The sequence below is a fragment of the Arvicola amphibius genome, chromosome X, assembly GCF_903992535.2.
Source record: "Arvicola amphibius chromosome X, mArvAmp1.2, whole genome shotgun sequence".
Classification (NCBI taxonomy): Eukaryota; Metazoa; Chordata; class Mammalia; order Rodentia; family Cricetidae; genus Arvicola; species Arvicola amphibius.
The window spans coordinates 4,535,268-4,560,313 of record NC_052065.1 but is presented as its reverse complement, the minus strand read 5'-3'; the positions used below and the strand labels follow the sequence as shown (position 1 = coordinate 4,560,313).

At 43.9% G+C, this 25,046-nt stretch overlaps 1 pseudogene; it reads right to left on the bottom strand.

The window, feature by feature from the left end:
• Positions 1-2,151: 2,151 nt before the first annotated feature.
• On the bottom strand, positions 2,152-2,505 carry LOC119805516 (annotated as a pseudogene).
• Positions 2,506-25,046: the final 22,541 nt, after the last annotated feature.

Sequence of the window (25,046 nt, the reverse complement as noted above, 5' to 3'; positions counted from 1 at the left end):
TACGATACGTTGCACTCTAAGTGCATGGCTATCAGGTGTCCTTTCTTCTGCCTGGGTTTCATTTAATACTCAACAAGTCTGTGGATGGCAGGGCCAAGTGGGGACTTACTAAGGGGTCTCTTTAACTCTTTAAGGCATAGTCGTTGGCTCCCACGGAGCCCATGGTAATGGTGAGTATCAAAATCCCACGGTCTTCACTATAGGACTGACAAACTCGCTCTGTTTCAACTGAAGCTGACCAGGCTAATTAACAAGTAAGTGTAGAACTAAGATCCAAAGGACTCTTCACTTCCAAAACCCTTGATCTTTCAAATATAGCTGCACCTCCTGCATATACAGTTTCAAACTCCGGCTTGTCATAACTATTCATGAGCCTTGCCAAGAGAAGGTGATATCTCAAAATGGTCCATGGCTTTGACCAGTTAAATGACACTGTTAGAGGCTGGAAATAAAAACTTAAGACCACTAATACCTTCCATCAACAGATGGAGGAATAAGGAATATGTGAGCGCCTGTGTTCACACTTCGAATCCCATTTCTGGGGAAGCAGAGCCAGGCACTACTGGGAGCTAGCTGGCCAGATCAGTACTGATCTAGCTTGATCAGTAACAAGTAAGTGTAGAACTTTTTGTTCCTTCACCTCTACCTCTTGTTCCTCCACCTCCACCTCTTGTTCCTCCACCTACCTCTTCCTCCACCTACCACTTCCTCTACCTACCACTTCCTACAGCCTCTTCTTCTACTATTCCTACAGCCTTTTCCTATAGCTCCACCTATACCTCTTCCTCTCCCTCTTCCTACAGCCTCTGCCTCTGCCTACAGCCTCTGCCTCTGTCTACAGCCTCTACCTCTGCCTCCAGCCTCTGCCTCCAGCCTCTACCTCTGCCTCCAGCCTCTGCCTCTGCCTCCAGCCTCTGCCTCTGCCTCTGCCTCTGCCTATAGCCTCTTCTTTCTCTGCTGGGAGTAGAACTAATAACCTCTGGAAGAAGTCAGTGCACTTTACTACTGAACCATTCTCAAGTGCTCTTGGCTCACCCATTGAGTGCCTAGTTAATCACGGCAGCAGCAGCAGGTGTGTCCTGTGGAATCTAGAAGTCTTTCATCTGAATCTGCTGGTACTCAGCTTTGTTTCTCTGTTTTTTTTCATCCAGGCCACAAACCCATGCAAGGATGACATGCTCCTCTTGGATGGGTTGTCCCTCCTCTGCTAACTCCACCTAGATACTTTCTTAAAGACACAGCCAGGGTCTTTTCTCCTAGGTCATGTCAAGTTGAGAATGAGGACTATCAGAAGAAGTCGCTATGTAGGAACAAGGAGTCCTTGTTATGGTCTCTACTGCTGTGACAAAAGACCATGACCAAAAGGCAAGTTGGGGAGGAAAGGGTTTATTTGCCTTACACTTTTGTACCGCTGCTCATCACTGGAGGAAGGCAGGACAGGAACTCAAATGGGGCAGGAACCTGGAAGCAGGAGCTGATGCAGAGGCCATGGAGGAGTCTGCTTACATGCTTGCTCCCAAGGCTTGCTCAGTCTGCTCTCCCTCTCTCTCTCTCTCTCTCTCTCTCTCTCTCTCTCTCTCTCTCTCTCTCTCTCTCTCTCTCTTTCTCTCTCTCTCTCTTCTTTCTTTATTTCTTTCTCTGTTTTGCCTTTATAAGAGGAAGTTTTATTGTTAATTATTTACCTTAATAGTCTCTGAAAGAAAAACTGATTAGCTTAATCCAACATGATTTGTAGTTGGCAAAATCTAGTGAAGCAAGTGTATTCTGACTGCTAAGGATTTCATTTGGGAATACTTAACCACCTAACACTTGGAACATAATCCAGAACAATGCATCACCCCTCCTTTTCACTTTAATGCCACACCTACATCCCTTCATTATTGAAATATCTTCATTAAATATGATTCCCTGAAGACAGGTTCCTTGGAGCATATAGCATGAGGTCAATGCACAAAAAGAAAACTAAAAATAAAACTCTGTATGATAATTTACTAATCTAAAGAAACCAAGCCTTCCAATATATTAAGAAATAAATCCAGTTCCAAATGCACTAGTAGGTCTATGTGAAGAGGCTCTGGTGGAGTAACTGAAAACAGCCAGTTATTCCAAGATACACAAGCAGGAACGGTGCACCTAGCCCAGCAGTGGCACTCAGAGTCCAAAAGTGTTCTCTCCGCTGTAGGCCACACACAAGAATCCATCTTCATCCTTTTTCTTCTGGCAAAGCTGCCCCATAATTAGGCTGGAGTTTGGGACTGTCTTGTCTACAAACAGGAAGATTGTCTTCTCAGAAGGAAGCTGAATCCTTTTCCTGATGATGCACATGAACTGAGCCATGGTGATGTCAGATGGAACCAAGTACCTCCTTTTGTCAGTGTCAACAATCTGAGTGCCCGAGACCTTTTCCACCATCACCTGAATCCCGTCGGGGTACTTCGCTCTGATCTTCGCAGATTCCACGCGTCTATGTTCCAGTGAGTAGTCCTCCTTAAACATCTACTTCATGGCGGTGGGAGGCATTGGGGGACCGGAGCTGTCGACTTTGGAGAAGCATCACAACAACAACAACGGAGGCGGCGACTGCAGGGAAGACTACTCAGCAGGCGGGACTTCCGTAGTCCTCCGCCTGCTTTCTTATAGAACCCAGGACCAGCAGCCCAGGAACTGCACCACCACCATAGACTGGGCCCTCCTCCATTGACCACTAAATGAGACAATGCCTTCCAGCTGGATCGCAAGAGGGCATTTCCTCAGCTGAGGCTCCTTCCTCTGATGACTTTAGCTTGTCTTGTGCTGACACACATAACCAGCCAGTACAGAAGATATGGGGTGTAATGACAGCCTTATGGGCCTAGAAAGAAACAAGAAGGGCAATGGTAAGAGATTAGTTACTTGTCCTGTTTGCTGCAACAAAATAGCCCATGAGAGCGCCTGAAGGAAAGGGTTACTTTAGTATACTGCTCCTGTAAACTGAGGCACATTAGGGCAAAAAAGCAGGAAGTGGCTGGTCACACTGAGTCCAAACCAGGAAGCAAAGAACATGGATGCATGTTGGCAGAGACTGCTCATTTGTTCCTGGCTGCCCAGACTCAAAATAACCACACAGAAATCTGTATCAATTGCAATACTGATTGGCCAATAGCTGAAGCATATTTCTGGCTAACTCTTATATTTTAAATGAACCCATTTCCATTAATCTGTGTATTGCCACGTGGCTCTTGCTTACCAGCAAGATTCTGGTGTGTCTGTCTCCTGTCAGCAGCTACTTGGCTTCTCACTGGCTCTGCCTACTTTCTCTCTATATAACTCTTCCACCCTGGCTACATTCTGTTAAGCTGCTGGCTGAAAGCAGCCTCTTTATTAACCAATAAGAGCAACACATATACAGAAGGACTTCCCACACCAGATTGACTCTCTCTTAAAAGAGAGTCCAGGACCCCTAGCCCATGAGATGAACCATTTCTACTTAGGGGAGTCTTGTACCTCAATAACCTAGTTTAGAAAATCCCTCATAAATGAAAATGACCAAAGACTTGTGTCCTTCCTAAAACTGACAATATCAACCAGCAGAGAGGGAAACTTTAAAACCTGAGCACGACACTGGGGATCCTTGCAACACTACTCTAAGGGAAATAAGCCAGGCACATAGAGACTACGTTTTTTGTGGTGATTCCACTTACACTAGGTACCATCTGTCAATCCATAGAATGAGGAAGTAGGACAGAATTTGCCCCAGGCAAGCAGGAAGAGAGGCCAGGGTATCAGTGTCTACCAAGGGCAAGGCCCCTGTCTGTGATGATGACAGCTTTGGAAATGACCAGTGGTTAACAACAATTGTATGGATGGCTGCAATGCCGCTCAGCTATGCACTTAACAAGACACTAAATTGCTAAGTTTTTTACATATATTTTGTTACATATACACAAAAAAGCATTCAAAATTTCAGTTGTCTTTTTAATATAGATTAAACCACTAATAGATAAGTTTGACCTAAAAATATACCTGACTGAAGAGGCCATGACTTTGGTCTGGTCTGCCTGCAGGCCCATCACATAGTCTATAAACCATTGTATGGTGTTGTTTGGGCTCATAATTTCGCAATTACTTTCCTTTAATACATGTCATTATCTGTGGTGGGTACACTATATATCAGTGAAAAGGCCTATCACGATTTATTTACCACCCCTCTGTTGTCTTTTTTTTTTGTTAGAGACTCGTTGTATTATGAAACACAACTGTAAACTTATTTTTCCATGAATCTTAGTTTTTTTTTTTTAATCTCATGAACTTTTACAGAAGGATCCAGATTTCATGGAGTAGAGGAGTCTGGGAAATAGTGGGGGAAGGAGACTGGCTGAAGGTTGCAAGGAATGGCACTAGAAATATAGCCAGGATGTTTCCTGGGAAGGGGATGCTTCATGGGAAAGGAGATGCAGATGGAAAGTATCGGGGAGGTGGGGTGATTAAGGAGGACAGGAGTGGACTGTGGAGTTTGAGTAGGGGACAGGCACTGAAAGAAAGTACACCCAGTGGTGGCCATAGTCACAGAAAGGTAACTGATGAGGGTCATGGGAAGGTCTGGGAATCAAGTGGCAAGTAGAGCGGGTTCTAAGCCCCCAAAGCAGCAGCGGTGGCACATTTGATGCCAGAGTGTGAACAGAGTGGTAGATGACCAGCCAGCAAGTGCCTGTGACCTGCATTCACCCTCAGCATCCCGGAAGAGGACTGGGCAAAGCAGGCCAAAGGGAAGACCACAGGCTGGGGACAAGCCTTGTGGGCTGGTGGGAAGCAATACCCCCCTCTGCTCCCTTTGCTAGAGTTGCCCATTCCCATACCTAATCAATGCTGCTGCCATCCCTGATGGCTTTGTCATTGGTTAAACACTGGTAAATGTCACCATCACCACCACTTGGGGGAACAATCCTTACCAGTTCACCATGTGCCAACGAGTACTGTCAATGCTCTCGGGTTCTTCTGGCCTAATTTTTACAGCCGCCCTCATGGGCCTCCTCCCCTGTCGGCTGGTGATGGCTCAAGGGGGCACAGTCCCAAGGTTACACAGAGCGAACACACCTCTGTAGCCTGGGTTACACTGCTCCTTGGAAGTCTGTACCCCAAACAGCGCCATAACTCCTACGCCCCAGACCCAACTTGGGCAGCTTACTTCAACCTGAGCAACACACCCCATTTCTTCGGGGGTTTTATTCCTCTATCGTTACACAAGGAAGCCGAGCTGTGTGGTCTCCAATTTTCTCTCTGGGGTTAGGAAAAGGATCTGCAAGTGAGAAACTAGAATTCAGTGGGACTAGAAAGCAAAGTATGAGCTGGCCGGGGAAGGAGGAGAGGGTGTTAGGAGGAATTGCCAGCTAAGGTGTGGGGCAAAGATGCGTTCACTAGGTCCAAAAGCACAAGGTCCTGGATTCTCCCCTTTGGAGAAGGCACAGGCTGAGCCACGTGCGGCACTATACTCCATGTCCAGCAGATGGCAGTGTCCTCACTAATGCTGCTAGCTAGCATGAGCCCCCAGTCATAACATGCATCAATTTCTTTATTTACAGTGTATTTTCAAAATTGTATTTGGTAATTCTCTAGTTGACCATTTAAATAATTACACACATAATAAATGCTTTCAAAGCAGTTTTCAGAGGTTTATGATCTCACCAGCCACCAGAAATACACAGAGATTCTAATCCCTCCATATCCTAGCCACTTTCAATATTTTCAATATTTTCCTACCCCCAACTCCTCCCAGATCTTCCCCCTTTCCCACCCACCCTACTCCACACCTTCCTTCTCTATCTCAGAAAACAAACAGTAAAAAGAAAACACATTTTGAAATTTTGGTTTTGAAAAAGAAAAATTACAAAGCAAGCACAAGAAACACGCACACGAGTCATACACACACATGCATGAGTCACAAACACAAGTCACACACACATGCACATATATTTATACATGAGTCTCACATACAATCACACACACATGCACACACACACATGCATGAGACACACACAGCAAGTCACACACAGGAGTGTCACACACACGAGTCTCTCTCACACACACAGGAGTTGCACACACATGCATACATAAAACAAAAACCTTGACAAATATAAAATTGGAAGTCATAATATACAAGTCACAGATCAGTAAGACAAAAAAAATGCTCAAACAAAGCAATTTGAGACAAAAAGTCTACAAAATTACCATGGAGTTCATTTTGTGCTGATATCCACTGTTGGCCATGCCCACCCTTAAATGTGGTTAATAAACCCAATGAGGCTCCACTGGGGAAAACTAAGTTTTCCTTTCCAATGGATATCAACTGGAGGTAGCTTCTTGGCAGGGGATGGAAGGTCCTGTTCACTCATCTCTCAGTGCTGGGACCCTGTGTGGCTTGACCCTGGGCAGTGCTGTGCACGCTGCCCCAGTCTCTAGGTTTGTCTGTGCTCAATCCTGCTGTGCCATGAAGATGCTTTTTCCTCGGAGTCATCCATCCCCTCTGGCTCTTAGAATCTTTCTGTCTCCTCTTCTGCAGAGCTCCCTGAACACTCAGAGAAGGGTTTCAATTTATTTTATCTTATCTTGTATTTTGATTTCACAACAAATATTTTAATGTTAGTTTCCTTTTATTGAAAATAGATTTTTCCCCTACGTAATGTATCCTGACTACAGTTTCCCCTCTACTCCTTCCAATTCCAACCCTCCCCTCCCATCCACATCCACCGCCTTTCTGTCTCTCAGTAGAGAACAAACAGGCTTCTAAGGGATAATAATAAACTATAATAAGACCAAACAAAAACTAACATCAGAAAAGGACAAACAAGCAGAAGGAAAAGATTCCAGGAAAAGACACAAGAAACAGATACAGACACGGTGACCCCCACTCGCACACTCAGGAACCCCAGAAAAAACACTGAACTGGAAGCCATGACATATACACAAAGCATCTGTAGGGTAAAAAGAGAAAGAGAGAATACACATAAAAAATAAGGTTAAAGAAAAGCTCCAACACAGCATTATGAGACAGGGAACCTCTGAAGACATTATTGAGGTAGTTTTCTGTTGGCATCTCCTGCTGGGCAAGCAGCCTGCCCTTAAGAGTGGTTTGTTTCCCCAGTGAGACTCCCTTGGAGAAAAACTAAATTTTCCATTTTGCAAATGGTTATCAATTGGAGAAGGTTTCTGGGTTGGGATGTAGGCCTGTGTCCACATCAGCTCTGGGACCCCATCTGATGCAGACCTCTGCAGTCCCTGTGCAAGCTACCTTGTCTCTGTGAGTTCATGTGTTCATTGGTCCTGCTGATTTCCAGAATCTTCTTTTCCCCCACCCCTCTGGCTCTTACCCTTCTTCTGCCTCCTCTTCCACAGGGTTCCCTGAGCCTCGAGGGGAGAGAGTTGATGGCGACACCCTGTTAAGAGCTGGCAACCTCCACCTTATTAACTCCTCAGAGAGGCAGCAGCTGCCAGCCTTGAGCCAGCGGCATTCTTTGTTCCCACTACTAGAGGTGCTAAGTCAGATGGCACCTTTGGGTTGTGGCATTCTACCCTGCCTGGCTCCAATCAGGGGCTTCCCTTTGTCCTCACTCTGTCTCCTGTGGAGCTGCCCATCTCCAAGACTGGGCATGTCTCCACAACTCGGGAAGAGATGCAGGGAGGACCAGTAAGGAAATGGAGAGGGAGCCGCTGTTTGCTTCCTTCTCATGTTCAAGAAGAAGAAATTTTTATCTTTAAGATTAGTGTTTTGGGGGCTTGGGGAGATGGCTCAGGGGTTAAGAGCACTGGCTGCTCTTCCAGAGATCCTGAGTTCAATTCCCAGCCACCATATGGTAGCTCACACCACCTGTGATGAGATCTTGTACCCTCTTCTGGTCTGCAGTGCAGGCATATATGCAGGACAAACTCTGTATACATAATATATAAATAAATCTTTTTTAGAAAGATGATTAGTGTTTTGACTAGTACCTGAGATCCAATTTTAGTTAGTGGCTTGGCCCTGGAGAATTAATTACCTAGCAGGAAAGCTGGTGTTGAGGCAGCCCACACTAGGAGGTTGGACCAGTTATTACAATACCGAGGTCTTCACGGACTAATTGGTAATCAAGCCCCTTGATGTCTCTGAATAGCCCAGCTGCCATGACCCTTCTGGAACACTCTACAGTTCCCCACAGTTGTAACAGGAAGTGATTCCTGACCCAGCAGAAAGCTGTTGGTTCCATCACTTGGGCCAGAGAAATCCCAGTTGTTAGGGGCTGCAGCCAGACCAATATATATCAATAATTCAATAATGCACCCATGTAAGATTGGCCAGGGAAATGTGAGGACCCTGGACATATTTGATCTGGGTACAGAGACAGAACCCTTCCACAGAGTGTGTTTTAATATGCAGTGTGGTGAGGGGGGCTACTTAGACTATCTGCTACACTATTGTGAGTGTGTGTTCAACCTAAACTCCATAATAATGCCTTGGAAAAGTGAGTCAAATCACAGAGCAGAGAAATCCACACAGATCAGTCCTGTGCTGGTTGAAAACGTAACACAAGTTCCACTGACAACCAATAAAAAGAAAAAAACACACATTGATTGTTTCAGAAAGTGAATTTTGTCAAGGAAGCAATTTTTAAATTTAGGGAAAAGAAAAATAAAAGCAAGGTGTGGATCAAATGGAAAAAGGACATCTACTTAAGACACAGAACAGCAAGAGGAGCATCAGCATCAGGAGAGAGATGAGAGGCTTCATCTAAGCCACTAAGAAAGGGATGTGGGAGCTCCTACTCTCCTAGTGACCCCATTGTTGGACCTCATTCTTATAGTGACTCCCCATTTACCAGGCTTCACTCCTGCAATGACTCCCCATTGACCAGGTCTCACACCTGCAGTGACTCCCCATTGACCAGACCTCACCCCTACAGTGACTCTCCATTAACAAGGCCTCACTCCTGCAGTGAGTCCCCATTGACCAGGCCTCACTCCTGCAGTGACTCCCCACTGACCAGGCCTCACTCCTGCAGTGACTCCCCATTGACCAGGCCTCACTCCTGCAGTGACTCCCCATTGACCAGGCCTCACTCCTGCAGTGAGACTCCCCATTGACATTCCCCATAGTCATTGACTATGACTATGACTATCATAGTGACCCCACTAGCTGGACTCCCTCCCGGAGTGATCCTATTGGCTGGGTCACTTACCAGCACTTAGCACCAAAGACAACAAAATGTAGTCAGTCCCTGAGGTCCCAGATGCCCATGTGGTTGCTCTGGTGTAAAAACTCTGCTCTGCTTAACACCACAGCTATCTTGCCACCAGACAAGGCTGCTACCAATTAAGATAACGCCACTAAATATGAGCGTATAAACGATAAAGAGCTATATAAAAATGCTGCTTATTAAAAACGGTGTGCTCTCTTCCCTTGCTCCAGAATGCCCAGAAGTCCCTGCAGCTCCCATAAGCCTCATGTTCTCCCTTTCTTAAGTTTTAAGACATGAGCCTGGTTTGTCTACCTTACAGCTGCAAATGCAGAGTGAGCCCCCGTGCCCAACTAAAGCCTCCATGGACAGAGGAAAATGAAAACGCAGTGCTTAACACACAGGGACAGGAGATTGAAGGCTGTGAACGACTTGGTCTACCCAGCTCAGGAGCTGGCTCCTTCTCAGAGGAACCTGCTGCAGGCAGGACTCCAAATGCAGCTCCTTTAACACTTTTGCCCCCTCCCTGCACCCCGCAAAGCAGAGGTGGTAGGAGAAACTGCACTCAGCTTTGGTAGTTCCTCAGGTGGCAAAATTTAAAACCCCCCTGGGGAGGGTACTGCAACTGGATGAGACCAGTTGTAGGAAGATACTGAACTACCTAGCTCCGATTTCTCTCACCAGTCACCAGTGATGTATTAGGGCTCTTTTCCAGAAGCTGGGTGCATTCCTTCCTTGATCAAGACCAGTATTTGCCAAGCTCCTGGCTTGGGCTTTGATGTTTTAGTGGCTGCCTGGGGCTTCTGAGGAGATGGCAAATTCCCTCTGATTCTTGGTGCTTTTATCCTTTCTCTCTTTCCATAGCTTAATTTTGCAGTTTTAAAACTAAGTTTTAAGATAAGTGGACAACTGGTGAGTTTCCCGATGGTGTTTTCACTCAGAAACGTGACTACACCTGGCTCTTCAAGAGACAGAAACAGTCCTGCAGGAAAACAACCTCTATGGATGAAAATAGGCCACAAGATGGCAACTCTCCCGCTCCAAAAAGCAGGACTGAGCTGGTGTGAGGATACAGGTGCAGAACTTCAGGATATGATCTAGAAAGACCTTCACCACCTGGCAGAGCCAACAAGATGCAAGGAATAAGAGCAGGGACTCGTGGATCAGGGTTAGAATGGGTGAACAGTCAGTGCTTGCAGGATGGAACATAAAAACAGAGAAATGGGGCATCTCCTAGTATCAAAATACCTGTGTCCCAGCAGGTCTGGGATACACTGATCCCAGGGGCAGATATGAGCATCCTTCTGGTCTCATGGTCTACAGATGAGTCCGTAGCACAGATTTTTCTTTTTTTCAAATAAAAAAAATCAATCCTTTCATGTTGGCTTTTACATGTGTGGGACAGCCCACCCTTCCACGGTGTCACCACCACCAGATCAACAATGCATTCAAAATAGCTCACTGAGGGAATCAGGATGATTAGCCACACAGAATGCCCAATAGAACTTTACTCTGGCCTTAGGTAATTACTGGAAGCAACAGAACTGGGAAGGCAGAGGAAGTTTGCCCCCTGAAGGGTGTTAAGCAGAACCAATGAGTGCATCTTTGCTAGCACACATTTAAAATAATTGATGTTTAAAGGAAAAAGCACTTGGTCCTCCCTTTCACAATGCTACAGTTTTCAGCTTTTGTTCTTTAGTCTTGTCTTGGATCTAGAACGTTGCATAGCCACCTGGGACAGCTTAGATGCTTAGTCAGTCTTGTAGCTCATTTCAGGGAGATGAGCCGTCAGCCCTTATTTGGGCAGTCAGCCACGGTTGCACATTGAACTTGAGTTAGACCTAAATCCTTTAACTCAGGATTGCCTGAGACATGTGAGAAGACCACGTTTCCGGGGATTTGCTCTCACTTTGGCACCCCAGACTGTTAATAAATTTAACCTTGAATCAGGGGGCAGAGTCAGTGACTAACTGACCAGAATTAACCATAGAGTAGCCAGGAATAAGGATAGGGAAGCCAACAGGGAGGAGAAGGGAGGGACTTGGAATTTGCACGTTCTTTTCAATCTGGGAAGTGTGGAGGGAGGGTCAGATGGTTGATTCTCCACCACTTTCTTGATTTATCAGGTTTTTACCCTAATATTGAACTCCCAAGATTTTATTAATAATAGAACAATTTAGGCAAATGCTTCAAACAAGGAGGATAGCTCACTTTTCAGAGCCGCTCTTTGATCATAGATAAATGTTTAGAACTGGGGTGAATTCTGATGCTATTAGAGTTAAGATCCACATGCCATTTCCAGTCTCAAGGGGACCATTAAGAATAGGCCATTATGTGGAGAGCACGAGCCAGGCTCCAGCAAGAAGGCCCTGGCCAAAGAGAAGACTGTGGTATGTAATGGGCACACCATGCATATGTTGAGAAGTTTGTGGTGAGGAGGAAGCTTATGTGTCCATGTGCATACTTTCTGGTGTAGCATGGTTACCACTGCTGACTTTTCATGTGCGGAAGCTGAGTTGGGGTCATGTATGTCACCATTGGGAAAGCTGGGTCCTGTGAGGATGAGGAAATGAGGCACCAGGGTGTCTGGATGTCAAAATGATACCAGATTGGGATAGGACGAAGAATATTCTCTCCCCAAGATCTGGATGGTCCACACCCGATGCTCGGATTCAGATGTTATTTGTCTTAGAATCCACCCGGGAGGCCGGTTTGCAAGTCTGACTCATGAATCTTATTTACCTCCTACTCCCAGAGCTGCCCCGTATGTACGATGACCTTTTCTGGTATTTTTGTTATTACTTCGGTGCAGAAACATTTTTTCAGCCACTCAAATTTTATTATTTTGCATATTTTCATCTATTTACACAATTTATTCTTTTCAGATTTTTTAAAATAAAGATGGTGAACCAAATGAGTCTTTGACACCCAGTGAAACTGTATGAGTTACTGCATGGGGGATCTCCAGGGATCGTGAGACCTTCTGTGGCACCAACCTATTGGAAGAAAAAAAAATGAAATTTAAAGCTGCCTTTAAAATTGACCACAGCTCTCTTTATGGGTCTCAAGAGAGGTTGTAACTTAGAAGACCAAGTGCCTTTTCCTAGTGTTTGAGACCAGGTGAGACCATGGAATGCTGCCCATTCTGAACTCTGTCTGACTTTACATAGCAAAAGAATTGGGACAGCCTGAGTCCAGAAGTTCAAGGGGGAATTTTAATTACTTTTCAAATTACAGGAAGAGCAATTAAACTCTGCAGGTGAATAAAACAGTTTTTGTTTATATTCAAATAACATTGTGACTCTGAGAGCTTACTCTCCTTTTTAAAAAATGTTATTCTTGCCTGTAGGAAGAGACTCCTTCACCTCCCCCTTCCCCCCAGACTCCCAGAACCTTTAAAGATGTGTATTGGAAAGGGGGACAGCCTTGGATTCCATAGGGTAAAGGCACTAGGGAATGAGCTCTCAGAAGAAACTTATCAGCTAGTGCCATTCACACCACTGCCAATAGGTGTCGCCATCGAATCCTAGTAATCCATTCTGCTAGTACCTTTCCATCCTTTTCCTGCTGCAGATCTGTTTTTGATCTTTTTTCCCAAGGGATGGATTGAAGAACAAAAATTAATTCTAAAATTCTATTACCAAATGTCACGATATAAAAGGTCATAGTTTAGAGGAGAAGCTTAAGCATCGAGTTGTTGCCACCTGGCGGTCCTCAGTCTGGATGGTGCCAACAGGGTTGACATGCCAGGGGCTCTTAGGACTTGTGTTCTATCCCAAGGGCTTTGACACACTGGGATGCCTCTGTATCCTCTTGCACCATCGCTTCTTTCTGTTTTAGAGAATATGTTCAGAAGCAGCCATGCCACCCTATAGCCCCTTCGCAGAAGCCCCTCTCAGCCTGTCTCACATCTAGATTCCGTCGGCTTTCTCCACCCTACTTACTGCAAACATTGAGTTAACTGCATACATCGTCTCTGCTTCCTTGCCTCCATTTTCTTCCCAGTCAGTCTTTTTGACCACGTATTCCCTGCAAATACTGATTGCTAGACCCTGGGCTCTGCCGACGCTACCCTTATCCTAGTGTTTGTAACTAATGCCTTCTTACGAGGCGAAGCACATTCATCTTCCAGCTGCACTATTCTGATTTTACCTCTGGCCTTCCTGGCCTTTTAGTTTTGGGTGAATCCCCTCACATCCATGAACTGCTGGCAGCTCAGCATCCTCTCTAGGCATGTCCACTCCGGCTGTGGTTAGCTGTGGTTAGTGTATCAAACTGATACACTCTAGAGTCACCTATGATAGTCTCCATGAGGGAATTGTCTACATTAGCCTGTGGGGATGTCTGTGGGAGGTTTTCTTGATTGAAGACACAGCCACTGTGGGCAGCAACATTCCCTAGGGAGGTGAGCAAATCAGCACATCTGAATTCATTTCCCTCTGCTGTAGATGGAGAGGTGGGGCTGTGTCCTGCCACCCGGCTAGCTTTACACCCGAAATAATTACATGGAAACTGTATTCTTTTAAACACTGCTTAGCCCATTAGTTTCAGCCTCTTATTGGCTAATTCTCAAACCTTGCTTTAATCCATATTTAGTAATCCGTGTAGCACCACGAGATGGTGTCATACCAGGAAGGATCTTAGCCTGCATCCATCTCTGAGAGGAGAGCTATGGTGTCTGCCTGAAGTTTCTGCCTGACTCTGCTTTTTTTCTCCCACAATTCTGTTCTGTCTACTCCGCCTACCTAATTTTCTGTCCTATTAAAGGACCAAGGCAGTTTCTTTATTAACCAATGAAAGTAACGCATAGACAGATGACCATCCTCTATCATTTCCCCTGTTTCTGTTTAAACAAAAAGGAAGGCTTTAACTTTAACATAGCAAAATTACAAATAACAAAACAGTTATCAAGCAAGAATTACAGTTACAATATTTATATCTATTTTATCTTTTATCATAACTAAGGATTCTATAACTATAATTAACCATTCTTCAACTCCATCAAAGACTCCAGAAGGATATAATATTACCTAAGCAAACAAGAAATAAGCAATTTCCAAACTCTAGAAATGACAGAGACAACTCGCTGCCTGGACAGTCACCCAAAGTTCTTCTGTACCGTTGGGGCATCCATCTTTGGCCTACAGGTCCATAGTTTCCAGGAGACATTTCCATGAAGCAGGAAATTTCAAAGGAAGTTCAGTCAGTATCTGCTGTGTCCTACAGAATGTCTCGCAGACTCTTTCATGAATCAGGAACCCCGAAAGACCATCTCACCTTTAGGCAAGTTCAGCAGTCCTCTCTCTGTGGGTTCTTTGTGTCCAGTTTATGCAACAGTCCAGGCAAGAGCAGTTTCTTGCCCAAATGGCTATCAAACTCCATAAGGAGCCTCTTCGATGCCCATCTTCCTCTTGAAGTAGATTGGTGCTGCCAGGAGCAGACATGTCTCGTCATGAAAAGCCCTAAGTTATTAAAACATCTTAAATGCCATGTTCTGTAGTCTTTGAAAGATATGAAGAATGCCTATCTAACTGAAATATATCTATATATATCTAGAAAATCTAACTAACATGACTACAAGCTTGACTATTATTGATGATTATCTATTAACAACCTATATTTACTAATTATACATTACATTTTTAAATGAACTACACAATCACAATACCTCAATGAAGAGCAGAAATACATATACATATAACAAAATTGACCTTAAAACCCATACCAATGTAAATTATTCATCTATATCATATTCCCCTTTAAATGTAAAAGAACATTTATAAACAATATTTGGGAATATGGATGTAGTTATCTCTCCAAACTTCTTCCTGCTGTATGGGGGCGCTGATAATCAGGTCTTTCATGGTATATAACCTGTGTGCTAGGTACATCTCAGTCAGCAGTTGAGCGAAGTAATTTTTTGAGGGTGTTCACAGCAACCTTTCAGCCTATCATACCATATTGGGATAGAAGCAATCCACAGGGTCTCATCCTCTGTGAAAACAAAAGAAGAAACTCTTTTCCAAAGCATGAGATCCTTAGATCCAAATTCTGAAGTTAAGATACTTTTAGAACATATATGCAGGTTCGGCTTGGCAGCCCATTATTATTGATGAAATGGTTTTTTGTACTTAACTCCTTCACAGTCAAAAAAATTCAAAGAAAACACAGTAATACAAAGAATCCAGACTCTGTGAATTTTCCATTTTTACGTGGCTTATTTAATTATCTGTACTCTGTTTCTTTCTTTTTTAAGGCATTAACTTTATTGTCTATATTCTTTTTCTTCTCTCTCCCAAGCCTACATACACTCATCCAACATTGTGACCCATTTAAAGGTCTTTTATGTCTGAATCTGTCCTATTGCGAATCTGTAATTCTTTACTATCCAGGAGCACTTCTTAAAATGCTAAGCGCTTCTTAAAAACTTAAGTTGCACCATGTAGAGGTAATACAGTACCGGCTGTTTCCTGTCCAGTCTAAACTTTAACTGTGCTGTTATTATGGTAATTACCATAGTTCCTGCCTGTGATCAGCAAGGTTCAGCTGCTCATGCTTCTAAGCCATGCACCCGGTGCTGCTTGTGCCTCTGAGCCATGCTTAGTGCTCCCCTTTCAGGCACACAGTGAGTCCAGTTTACTCCAAAAGCTCCCTTCAAAATCTTAGCACTTTACTCCAAAAGCTCCCTTCAAAAGTTCTGTCTCCCGCAGGAGCCAGACAGAGATCACAATGGCGGCACAGCCCAGAAACTGGTATTTAAAAACCGCCACTTTCTCGTAGACCCGATCCCACTGCCTACACAGGCAGGAAGAGATGAGCCACAGGCATGGTCTCAGCTACTTTGTTCCCTACCCTGAGCGGGCCCAGAAATGCTCCATAGCCGGAGTTTGCACCGGTGGTAGGGCCCAGGAAGTCGCATTTAAAAATGGCTGATGCAGCTTTTTTTTCTGCTGCTATTGCTGAGTCAGGAAATCTCTCTACAGCACGCACTAGCAAACAGCAAAAAGCTGTGTTAAACTCTCTCTCTCTCTCTCCTTTTTTAAGCCCTCTCAGGTTTTTAAGTGGATTTAGTCCATCACGTTGAAGCGCCAATCTGTAGATTAGGCAGGCATAGATTTAGTTCTTTTCCATAACACAGGAACACACAGCTCCACTTCAGGCCTGAGCAAACCCAGAGAGACAGGATTTCTTAAAGATACAGTCAGCAGGCAGCCACATTTCATTTGTTCATGCTTCCTTAGAACGTCACTCAACATCAGGTTATTCAGAATAGCCGTTAAAATGTTAACAACAGCAGCAACAATAAGAACAACACAACTCTCAGAGTGATGTGTGTTTAATGTTCTTGGCTAGGCCTAATAATAGCCCACCCCTAACTAAACTGTTGTCACTATGAGAAGGAGAAGTTACACTTATTGGCTAGCTTGGGGTGGGTGATCAGGGTTTGAGAAGAGCAGAAAAGAAATGATTTCACACACTATACTCCCATCTCTCTTAGTAAACTAGAATGTGCAGGAAAACTCACCAGTGACCACCTGGGCTGCTTGTTATAGCGTAATACTCAATAGTATCACTAACTCAACATCCACTAACTTCATTCATTTGCTAAATGACGATGTTAACACTTGAAGCAAGCTTCCCTCAGCTCTAACAAATTCTCAAATATGCCCTACAGTGAGCACATTTGTTTACTTTGGGGCGAAAGTATACGGACAGTCACTTGTAGCTGTGGCTTATCATAGCTTTTCCCACCTGCAGAGGCTCTCCGCATTGTACCAAGTCATCCCAGCCCCGGGGAGGTTTATATAGATGGGGTAGGCATTACATAAACCTTAACTATAATTATTGTTAATGGTTTGGGTTAAGACATTTTTGTCAAATTTTAGGTAGCTGAGTTGTGCAATATATTGGAAAATTATTAAAGTCATGATTATATTCCTATTACTGGAATGTTTAATATTGTAGTCTTTGTATTTTGGTCACTAGCCCTCTGAGCAGTTGTAATTGTATTTTAAAATGTCTAAATCACTCAATTTTTCAAATCGATCACTAGATGGCAGCAAAGTTTTAATAAAATCAATTCTCAGACACTGGCGGCGCACGCAGTATTTCCTTTTGTCTTCTTCATTGTAAACCTCATTGCACCAACAAAATATTATTATCGTTAACATTAACAGTAGTGGCTACAGCAGAGGCAACTGACCAAGAGGTCCAGGATGTTGCACACTGAACGTAATTGAGAATTAAGTGTTTCAAAGTTGTTGCTAAAGATTTTAGAAATTATTAGTCAAATAGGTTGAAAACAATGTCACTGAACCTAAAGCCGGCTGCTCCCATCCCATACTTATGTAAGAAATAGCTCCAACGGCTTCCACCCAGGAGAGACATAGGGCCTCACTTCTACGGTGTGGGACTGCCACATAGAGATTGTATGAATTATTCATGAAGAATTGTTTTCTTATACTGTTTCGTATAGGAGTCGACCGCAGGTCTATAGGCAATGACGTAATTACAGTGTTTAATATCCTCTTTGAAGAGTTTCTGTATTTCATCCTCACGTATGACTTGGCGTCTGTCACTTAGAACGAATGGATTCATTTCACTCTCCTTTGAGAAAAAGGAGTCCTCTTTATTACCAGAGTCCTCAGCTTTCTTTCTCTGTGATGCTCACATCAGACACACGTCCCATTACATTCCTGTCAGCAGATAGTCCCAGTGGGGTGGGGGCTGTACATAGCTGGACTATCCCTAATCTCTATGCCCTCGTGGCTCCTGAAATTGCTAGCGTTAACTAGCCCTTTCTACTGTAAACAATGGATCCACACACCCTTTTCTTATTATCTCTAATATGCTTAAGCATTCCTGGACTCTTTCAGCCCCCTACTCCCCTTCCTTTCCACCACCTCCCATCCTTCTCTATCTAGTGCATTCTCTCCTCCCTCGTTCTCTCTTAAAATTCCACTAACGTCCTTTCTACAGTGCGGTGCAATCTTAACCATCTAACAAAAGACCATACAACATAAATTTGATCTCACAAATGGGAGGAGTTTTCTTGCATACTAAACAAGCATTTGCCGTCTTGGTAGGGAAACAAGAACAACAAAACATTTTCTTCTAGAAGCGCTGCTTAATCAGGGTTATCAACCTCGCCTCGGGCTGAAAGCGCAGCCATCGAAGGCTAAAACGTAGCCGAAGTGCAGAAGTGCAACGACCTACTTAAGATCTGCCCAAATCACGTGTGATGAAAACGGATTTCGATTCCGGTTTGTCCCCCTCCTTTGAAAAAAAATCTCTCCTTCATCATGATTTCTTTCTACGTGGAGGAGGTTTCTAATTGCCCACTCAGTGCTCAAACCAAACCTGTGCCTGAGAATTAGACTTTTTCCAGTGTGGTCAGAATCAGGTAATGGCAGCTGAATTCAATTCCCCTCACGCAGCCAAGTGAGAAGGCTTATCTAGGGAGCAGGAAAGGAGAATTTGGGTTACCCTCCTTTGTGATCAGGTTGTCCTGCTCTGTGCCCATTAGTCACTAAACGCACGCTGCCCAGGCAATAAAACAAAAGCCATCCGCAGCCCAGTATGAGCCTTAATAAAGAGTTGAAGGGATTTCAAAGAAGTAAAGCATGTTTTTGTATTCCCGGGGATAACATGAACTCTGCTGAGTATTTTGATTTCGGGGTACACGGACATAAGACATAGCAAGTTGTATTCTCTACCCGTGTGCTCGCTGGCGGGCGCAAAATGTACGCTGTTAACTACAGACGTCTGGGTTTGCTTTTCCCGGGGGGCTGATGGAAGATTCTCCAGCACGTGGGTGAAGCAGCAGCCTTGTGATCTGCCTTCCCAGCCTCCCAGCCGCCTTCCAGCTGCCTTATGTAATGTGATCTGTTTGCTGATGGGCTCCAGCCTGATTAGTTTCAGGGTGGGAACTGCAAAAACCTGTGATCAGTCCCCGTGAGTGCTAGACTCCAGCTGAATTGATCTTGTCTCTCTTCTGCGAGCAAGGGGTTAAACTGAGACACACTAAAGGGATAAACGTGGGTGCACAGTGAGGCCAGCAATGATCTGGATGAGTGAGGGAGACAGTTGAAGTAGTCCAAATGAGAGGAGTGTGTGGGTGGCCGAGCAGGGAAGGGTATTAGGAAGGGAAACCGGTCGCCACCACCAGCTAACCAAAGACCATTGGCATGCATTCCTTATCAAACGGGAGCAGGAGACAGATAGGAACCAAGCTGAGCGGAATGCCTAACAGAAGAGCTGAATGACCTTTCAAACGAAGTGCTTAAGATGGGCAGCACAGGGCAGGGCTTTTTACAAGGAGGCGTTTAAGAGCTTCAGGTGTGCAGTATTTAAACAACACATCGCATTGATTCCGATGTCAAAATACTTTAAAAGTATCTCTAAAGCCCTATATAGTGACTCAAGACTGTAATTCCAGCACCCCAGAGGCCGAGGCAGGAGAACTGAGAGTCCTGTTCAGCTAGCCTGGGCTATAATAGTGAGTTTCTAGGCCAACCTGAACTACGCCGTGAGAAAGAAAGAACCCTCCTTCCAGTTAACTTTTTTTGTCCTTCCCACCCTCCCAGTTAACTTTATTTGCTCTGGAATTCTTTTTATTCATCTTTCCCACTTGAGGGTCCCGGATGCTGTTTTGGGCCGTTTTGGTAGGAGTTTCATATAAATAGTCCCGAAGTTTTACACTGCTGTCCTTTGCGAGCTGCCTTATTTTTACATTTCTATAAATATGTTCAGCAACAAGGTATTTGGAGAGCTCCCCAAGAATTTTTCTTGTGAGAGTCTCCATGAGAACTAACACAACTCTCTGAGGATTCTCCATAACCGCCAACTTTAAAACTAGAAAGTTAGATTAATGATTTCTCTATAGATCTTCTCCCCGCCGATAAAAAATTCTTTTTGGTATGGTAATTTTGTTTACTTCTCCCAAGAGCCAGTCATTATCAAAATTCACCGGCAGGGGGCGAGCGTTCACAGAAAATGCACACGGTCTCTGCTCTGGCTGATTTGCGGGATGGAAGAAACAGATTTTATTCTGAGGTATTTTCAGTTCAAATTTAAGTTCTAGAACTTTGATTTATTATTAGCTTGTTCTCTTACTTGGGGAGAAGGGAAGAGAGAAAAACAGGTCTGTCTGCTACCCGTGTGTTCTATCCCCAATTCAGGGACGGGCTTAGAAACGGCAAGTTTTCAACAGTCAAACAGGCTGGATCGTGCATGAATCTGAGAACACAGACTCCAGCTTTCCTAAAATGACAAATCGCCTCCCGTTACTCAAGAAATCACAAAAGATTCACACCCACCCTTTCTTCCCCCGAGTTTTGTCCTTCTGCGAGTGATTTGCAGTCCCAGACAAGTATTATATAATGATGAAAGAGAAAAGCCTGGCGCTTAGGTTTATTGCTTCTTTCGGAGAAAAGACATTAAAAAAAGGAAAAACCTATTATAATACCATCTTAAATGTTTGCGAGACAAATGTTTCTGACAACTGTTAGACTAGGAGGGCATTAGATCGTATCCAAATGTGCCTCAGTGCTAGGGGTTGTGGCCATTTTTAATGGTTCAAGGGAACAGTTTGAATGGAAAGATACCACTTGATGGGGTTGAATGGGAAAGCTGCAGACCGGCAGTCCTGGGACACCCGGGTCTAATCCTGGCTGATTTAGCTAGCTCAAGATCCTTGAATTCCTTCCTTCCCTGGCCTTCAGTTTTACAAGCTGTGAGTGAAGACGTGATGCCTTCTAATCTGACAAGCTCCCCTGCTCTCAAGAATAAATGGGGATGACATTGTCTGTTTGATTTCTTTTCCAGAACGCAGCAGCATTCAACAACCAAGAAAACATTGTTCAGGATTTTATGATATTTCAAAAATCCCCCCAAAGTACTCTATATTTCACGTTTCTGAAAACAGTGTCACTATTTAACAATAATTTTCTTAGTGTTTTTGTAGCAGTAATTCTCTCTGGGGAATCTTAGATAGGGACTGACTGCTGTGTGCTATGGAAAAGCTTTTGATATTTTTCTTTGAAACAGGGCTTTGCTTCGTAGCCCAGCATAGCCTTAATGCCTCTCTTGAATGCTGTGATTACAGGCCCGTGTCACTGGGTCCCTAGCAGGGTTTTTGATTCCTAAGTCGCAAACATCTTTTAGGGTTCCAGTGACAGAGACTGGGCTAACTGGATAGTAAGCACACATTAAGCTGGGATACAGTACTATTGGTACTGCTAATGTTTGTCATCACTGCTAAAAGGTCCAAGTGGACTAAAGAGGGCTTTTTAAAAATTTAATGATTTATTTAAATTTATTTTATGTGCATTGGTATGAGGGTGTCAGATCCCCTGGAACTGGAGTTACAGGCAGTTGTGAGCTGCCATGTGGGTTCTAGAAATTGAACCCGGGTCTTCTGGAAGAGCACCCAGTGCTCTTAGCCACTGAGTCATCTCTCCAGCCCCAAGGATTTATTTTTTTTTAACCTCAAAGACTGATAAGGTATTTAGCTCTTTGGATTGCATGCTTACTAATTGAGAAACTTCAGAATTTCAAAAATTTGGAAGGGGAATTTTTTCCCCCAGAGACACTATTCTGTTTTGGAAAATAGTCTCTTAAAGGTGAAATTTTGTGGCTTTTGGGGTACCTTTGCAGCCTACAGGGGCAGCACAAGGAAACTTTTATTGTCCCGGCTAGAGAAAACAAAGCAACACAAAATTACTAAAATAACAACCGCAATGGAAACTTGGGCGTAGATCATAGATCTGCCATTTATTTGCTGTGTGAACCTGGACCTGGTCCTTCCTCTATCATTTCATGTCTCCTTCAGTTCGGATTTTTCTGCTGAAAGGCCAAAGAAAGACACAGTGACAAACCAGTGAGAGTCAATACCAACATCACGTGCATCTGCTAAACTTAGCTCACAGGGTGAAACAGCCTGATTGAACACGTGGATCCCAGGGGCGGGGCTTCCTGTTTTTTTCCCCCCATGCTGGCCATATGCATATATAAGAAAAGCCCCATGTCCTATTTACTGCTCCAGCACGCATCTTCAATTGCTGCGCTCTGCATTCTTAAACACCTGTGACTCTACCTGAATATGTACATCTCTGAGGAATATGCGTAGTTTACAACCTGGGCAAGTCCCCTGTGTGACATTTAATGCTTTCTCCTGCCACAACAAAGCAACTTTCAGCTAATGGCAGGTCCTGGTGTGGGTGGGAAAAACCAAGCTCATTTTTTGCTGGACCAGTTGGGTAGATTCTGGGTTGTATGCCATGTGGTCTCTCAGGCTGCCTGAGACGTGCCTTCTCTTTTCTCTTCTGTCCTCCACTGGTATGCACAGAGGATCAGAATTTCGATTCATGTTTGTGCATCTTCTGGGGAACCCTGCCTATGATGTTGAGATTAAGCTTCTGTTTCAAAATCAACGTGTGATTTGTTTCCGCACACAGAACATGGGCTATGATGTCATGAAGATCTAGGTCTGAGACTGCGCATTGCCACGTTTCTGCTTTCTAGTTTGGGTCTAGCTTTTTTAATTTACATATCCAGCAATGAAGCATGAACCCAAACCTAGTCACTGGACTGATGGAATAACTGAATTCAGTCCAGCATGTTAATAAGTGCCTGTCACAGTTGTCTGCTCAGAGAAACTTCAGCTCTTGAATAAATATTCTCAATCACTGAATTTTATTGTGCTTTTCTACCCTCCCCAAATGTTTAGTAGCAGAGTACTTCTGGGTACCCTCCAGATGTCTCCTGGGGCAATTGTAAGAATCTGAAGAGAAAAGGCATTATCTGTAGCCTTCTCATTCCTGCGGCAGTGCCATTGCTTCAGGAGCATTAAACTTCATTTAACAAAATATGCTCTGTGTGCAAGAAGAACTGGTAGACCCGGAAAAGGAACGCCTGCAAAAGCGATCTGTCCCAGTTGGACTCTGAACATGATAGGTGTGTAAGTGGGAGCTAGCACAGTGAACAGAGCCAGCATCAGAGGTCCTATTTTTAGAAGCCGGAGAAGAGGGGAAATATGCAGCATTTATGTAACACATTTCTAAGTAGCTCTGAAAGGAAGTTTTATATTTAATGGAGTTGTTAACAATTGGGATTAAAAGCTTAAAATAGATGTAAGAGCACATACCCAACGTAGGGGCATTCTGTTGAGTCTGCTGTAGAATATTAAGATTGGAGAAGCTGTGTGCAGAGCTAGGTAATGGGCATGGAAATGAGCAGATCCCTGTTGTTAAACCTATGTTTCATTTTGGTCTAAGATGCTCACTGACTTTCTCTGCCCCATCTATTGGACCACTTCTGGCTCTACTTTGCAACACCACTCTTCTTCACCTAGTTGCTTATCTCTTTTTCTTTTTCCCTTAGTAAAATAGTGTTTTGACTCCAGTTCTTGCACAGATTGCCTCTCTTTCTGCCCTTCAGGTTAACTCTCATCACATACTAGCTAAGCATCTCATGGTTCAACTCTTTTCTGCTGTTGGGAACCCCAGAGCACCTTTACTTGGACTGGGAAGGGAAAGTAGGTCCACATCCCAGAGAGTATCGGACACTGCTTTCTGCAGTCTATAGAAACTGAAGCCTTTGAACATCTTTCAGGAAAGTGTTTCCTAGGAAGTTGGCAACTGCTGCTACATTGTTCTGATACTCAGGCACAAGAAAGGCTATGCATATTTTGGAGGGGAAAAGAGTAATAACCAGTGATCAGCAATACTAACCAACAACTTATGAGCCAGACCTGGTGGCAGGTACTTACCCCACTAACCCAATGACTAGGTGTCAGGTTACATCTCATTTATAAAAAAATTAATTAGATTGCAAGGTAACAGGTTTCCCCGTGGCAATTACATACATGCTCTTGGATGATTCCTCCGACGTTTCTCCTTTTTCCTGCTGAAATCGTTCACACTCAGTACCCTCTTCCTCTTTAACATTGCACGTGTTCTGTTATCTTCCCCCTCCCTTAAAGTATTCTCCCCCTTCTCCCCTCCATTTCAAGGGACCCCTTCTGTTCATACTCACTCCTATTTAGATATTAGATATCTATCTGTAACAATTATAAGCTAGGGAGAGAGAGAGAGAGAGAGAAGTATTTGCTCTTCTTTACTATTAATTTACTCTGACAATTCTATACATGTCCAATATAATATATCCTGGTCACACTCTCTTATCCTCCTTTCACCCCCACAAACCTGCTCCTCTTTATACCAGATCCCTATCTCATTTTCATGGCTTTTGATGTTTTTCTTTGTGACCTATTGTGTTTAACCAGGGCCATTTGCATGATCATGGGTGTGAAGCTATCTGTCGGGTCTTGGGGTCTTGGACAACTCATTGGTGGTTACACTACCAAAGACAATGGCTTCTTCTCCCCCAGCAGCCCTGGACTGTTATTAGCTCTTCTGGACAGAGCAGAGTCCCATGAGTCCCTCTGTTGTCTATGACTGAATGTTTACTGACTTAGTGTTGTGCAGGCAAGTATTTGTCTTTCTGAACCTGGATTACTGGGTTTAATACAATGTTTCCCAGTTCCAATCATTTTTGTACAAATTTCGTTTTTACTTCACTAGTGAATAAAATTCTGTTATTTATATTTACCACTTTTTTGTTATCTACTCATCAGTTGATGGACATCTAGGTAAATGTCATTTCATTAATGTTATGAATAGAGCATCACTGAACATGGATAGGATATAGAGTCCTTTGGGTATAATCCAATGAGTGAGATAGCTGGGTTAAGTAGCTGTTCTGTTTTTAGTTTTTTTGGAGGGCTCTCCATGCTGATTTCTACAGGGGCTGTATCAATTACATTCCCACCAATGGTGGATAAGACTTCGTATTTCCTTACAT